At 32.9% G+C, this 4,924-nt stretch overlaps 2 pseudogenes; both read left to right on the top strand.

The window, feature by feature from the left end:
• The first annotated feature begins 235 nt into the window (after window positions 1-235).
• LOC146872128 (rab GTPase-activating protein 1-like) lies at window positions 236-2,847 on the top strand (annotated as a pseudogene).
• Window positions 2,848-2,994: 147 nt separating this feature from the next.
• Window positions 2,995-3,999, top strand: LOC146872127 (rab GTPase-activating protein 1-like; annotated as a pseudogene).
• Window positions 4,000-4,924: the final 925 nt, after the last annotated feature.

Genomic DNA, 4,924 nt, shown 5'->3' with positions numbered 1-4,924 from the left:
GCCCTGTTTTCTTTCACTTTATTCATTTTTTTACATAATATTTCATTTAATTCTAGCCAATTGAGCGCAATGCTTTATCTGGTTTTACAATGTGAATATAATATATAGAACACGTTCATTCCAGATATGAATATGTAATTTAGTATTAGTGTCAAGACTGTGGAATCAGTTGGTAGCAGCGATGAATAGGAATTGTTGAGTGAATAAAGTACAAAGAAGGTTTCTTGCCAAACCGATGTTAAAAATTGTCAATAACAAAAATTTCGATAATCTGCAATGTAATCTTCATGAGGTGTGAAAAGAGAGTTAATCATAGGAAAAATTACAAGATATATAATTGTTTATTTACTCATTCAAATGTCTGAAGGTGTTAAGGGAAGATTCAATAAAGGTGTGTAGAGATTAAAATGTAACGTATCCTGTTCCACAAAATGCTAAGAAAGGTGAGAGAGGAAATTTTATAAAGTTTGTTCCTGTATAAATGTTACAGGAATGCAAGACTTTATGAATCCAAATGATTATAAAGAGGCGGAATGGTAGTATATGTATTTACTCTACGACTAAACGGATTCAGTAGATTTGATATAGAAGTAAATTTAAACATAGCAAAAGGAAAATATGTTTGTTTTAGAATTATACAAATTACAGTATGATCAACAAAAATGCATAACTTTCAATCGTGTTACCTATCTGGGAGCTGTAGCAGTGAATGCACCAAAATCATAAAGTGAAATACAACGTAATATGAATATTTTAAATGCCGAACAATATCTTAAATTGGGTATCAACATTTCAGTCTTTGTACAAAGTAGATCCCAAGGATCTTTTTAGGATAAAAATTCGATATGCTAAAGATGAAAATTGAAGTGGAAGTTCTTTTTTAATTACTATATAATAAAACGTACTTTACCATTGATTAAAATACATAATTATCTTGTTTTTTCTAGTTTATACGATGTTGTCATTTAGCAAATAATTGCCCAATATGAAATAATATTAATTTCATTTTATACACGTGGAGAAAGTTACGGAATTTGTCCCGCGTGCTTTGCTCTCAGATCGGCTCATTGTAAAAGCATGGAAACTGCTATTTATCAATATCATGTTTTTAGTTGTGATATACCAAGCGCAGTAATTGTCATATTAAAATCAATTTCATTGCTTTTCTCGATTACCACAAAATCCATTATTAATTAATCATTTGTACGCAGGATGGACAAGAGTCAGATTCTTTTTTTAAATCCTTCCTTAGAACACAATGACCAATGACATTAAATAACAGTGTTTGACTATAATAATTATGACTCAGGCGATGAAACATTTAATTCTCATGTATTTATTCATGAAATTATCGTGGAAGTAAAGGAGGAAGTTGGCAAAAATGAAGTAGTACAGTTCCTAAGAATAGGAAGTATTTCAAAGTTTGGATTAATTTAGTAACGCATAGTTGTCCGATTATACAACCAGTATCCAGTAAGCAACGGTGTATAATTAATGTAGATGAAACATTTATTGGTTTTCCAGATAACACTAGACGTGAGATGAAACATAGCAATATGCGTTAATTTGGAATGGTATACAATATTAATTTGACAATAAATTGATATATATTTGTTATTAATAATTATACGACGTCAAACCATAACATCTGCCTGTGTATCTACTAAATATTTTTAATAGACATGTATATCGTATTTATAATAGTTGTTATTGTTACATCAAGTCAGCACTGGCTCATCATGCCAGGATCGATTTTACCATATATGTGACCAAGGAGATCCAGCTAACCCAGTTTTGGAAACTCTTAATATAGGGTTATCAAGAAAGGGCAGAATATTCATTAAAATAGCAATTGATTCAGTTATAAAAAGTACCAGGAAATTAGTTTGATTCGATTCTCCTGTTGAAGTATTTCCAAAAATGATAGATTTTGGTACTTTAATAAGAGATATTTAGTTCAATAATTGTTTTTATCTCTAAAAACGTAATTTGCTTTTCACATCCAATAGTATTCTTATCATTACACAAATTATTAGCATTATAAATTTTTTAAGACTGACTTTTTTCATACAGATAATATCTGGCGATGGAATTTCATTACGACGTACAAGGTATAGAAACATCAGAAGAATTGATTAGGAGCAGAACAAATATTGCTCTTTAATGAGCTTCAACAATATGCGTCGTCACATTAAATCTCACGGTGAGAATAAATTCAGGTCTTTAAAATATTACGATATAGTATTCAAATTTTATTATAATATAATGTAATAAAATTTCCATAATGTCAAAAATATATATTTTTATTTATGCACCCATAGATGGAAATGAACAAATGTTATGCTGAACAGGAGAGGTATCGAAAGATTTTTCTGCAGATGAATTGGCAAGCCGTGGAGATGTTGGAAAAAAATGATAACCGACCGATTTTTTAATATTACTTACAAAGCAAGGAATTCATGGAACATAACGCATAGAGGTATGTCAACTTTTAAGTAATTGATTCAATTCCCAAGAGATGATGTACAAATATAGAACGATGATTACTAGGTTTATCATATTAGATTAATTTCCCACCATACTCCACCACTTTGTTTTTACCTTGTTAATGAGTCATTAGGTATGATATATAATGAAATGCGATAATGTTAACGAAACGTATATGAAATAAATTAACAGAAATGTTACTGTGAATGTGTTATATGGAGGGACATAAACGAAATTATTCCAGTGCATGATTTTCTCAAAGGGACTGATGGTTTACGCCAGGATTCTTTGAACAAAATACGTAAAGTTTATTCAGCATTTAAACTAGAAGTTGCATATTGCCAAAGTTTTAATTCTTAAGTTGCTAGTTTATTGTAATTTTTGTTAATAATTAATTAAAGCAACCTAAAAATTTTTGCATCATACATATACCATAATATTATAGATTAATTTTATTGCTTGATATTATTTGACATTAATTAACAAAATTTCCGCTTTTACAAATGCCGGAAACAAACATTTGGCATCCTGATAAGGTGAAAGTACAATTATAGTATACGAGATTAATCTTAAGACAGATATGATAATCTTAACATGTAATTTTATCAATTGAAACGTTTGATAGAAGTTAGTCAAATCATTTTCATACCCAATACCGTGATATAAACATATCTTCTCTAATTGTGGTTCATTAATACTTTTCTCTCTTCAGGACCAACTTTCCGAACTTTATATACATTTCTGCATTCATGGTGTTGAAACAGATATATTTGCAGCACAATGGTTATTGACACTGTTTACAACGTGACTTCCATTGTATCTTGTATTCCACATTTTAAATGTTTTCCACTTTCAAGGACTCGACATTATCTTCCATGTAACTTTAAGTGCATTGTTTATAGTAAGTTGTTCTTCGCTTATACGTCTAGATAAAATAATCATTTTTTATTGCAAATACGATTATCTTTTGTAATCTATTTACTGTTATCCAAAAAGGAGTAAATACAAATGGATTTTGAAAGAATTTTAAATTAGTTTAAAGTGCATTAACCTAACCGTTGCAGAAATGTAGAAATAACACGTTATCTAATGGAAATGGCCTATTGCGTTATATTCAAGAAATTGGAGACATACGAAGCAGAATTCATAATATTCTCACGTATGTTCCAAAAACAAAAAAATATAAGAATAACAAAGTTATTGTGCAAGTCTTGTGTTTCATTTTGGATATTTTTTTACGATTATATCGTTAATAACGATAATAATGATTATAATAATAATACCGACATTAACGATGATAACGGTTATAACTTTAATAACGATAGTAATAACGATAATAATAATAATAACGTTAATAACAATAATAACGATATTTACGTTAATAACGATTTAATGACGATAATAAGAATAATAATAGTAATAATAATAATAATAATATCGATAATAACGATAACAACGATAATAACGGTAATAACTTTAATAACGATAATAACAACGATAACAGGAAAGTAGAGCTAACACCGAAAGTAATTTTCTTTCTATTTTCTTTGATGGTCTGAGATTACCAATCTTTACGTACTAACCAATGGACCCCGCCAGCCATAGGAACCCTACTCTATTTGGTTCTTCCATTAATGTCCCTGAAGTCTCGCGCTCACCATTGGAGGCACTACCGACTAAACTCATATCCATCATTGATGCATAGTGAATCCATCCCGGTTCCACCATATGGCATTACTTTAGGATTGCGCCACTGCATCAGGTCCCTTAACGGGGCTCTCCTTTCGGCTCTACGGAGCATGAGCCTGGAGCAATTTAGGGGGCAGGTCTATGAGGCGCCCATCTCCTTTTTTTTCTGCGAAAGAAGGCCCTAACGTACCAGGCCACCTTGTTCCACTGCCCCTGACCTTGGAGCATTTTCTCGACAACGATGTCTGGCGAGATTTTTCCGAGGACTTGCTCCAAGGCGAGTCGTTCGACGCTCCACCGGTCACATTAGAAAAATGTGTGGTGGGCGTCGTCGACGGTCGATACACTATATGGGCAGTTGCCATTTGCAACTTTCCAAAATTTGCAAGGAAGGAGCAGAACAGACAATGCTCTGTCAAAAATTGGGGGAGGTAGGAGTAGACTTCTCCCACCTTCCGGTTTAACCAACTGTCTGGTCGACTGATTATTCGGGCCGTCCATCTGCCCCGAGGCTCCTGTTCCCATCTACTTTGCCAGGTTTCGATACTGGTAGACCTGGCGACACTGAATGCCTCCTCCTTCCCAAGAACGGGCCTTTGAAGGTGGGCCAATTGTATCTCCTGAGTTAGTAGATCGATCGGGATTACACCCGCGATCACTTGCACCGCGGGCTCAGAGACCGTGTGGAAGGAGTAAGCGATCAGGAGAGTGCCCCTCCTCAGCACCGCTGCTATGCGCTTGTGGTATT

This window comes from Vespa mandarinia, unplaced genomic scaffold (assembly GCF_050613455.1).
Source record: "Vespa mandarinia isolate Hongniang unplaced genomic scaffold, ASM5061345v1 scaffold_47, whole genome shotgun sequence".
Lineage (NCBI taxonomy): Eukaryota > Metazoa > Arthropoda > Insecta > Hymenoptera > Vespidae > Vespa > Vespa mandarinia.
This window is presented reverse-complemented; position numbering and strand designations above follow the sequence as displayed.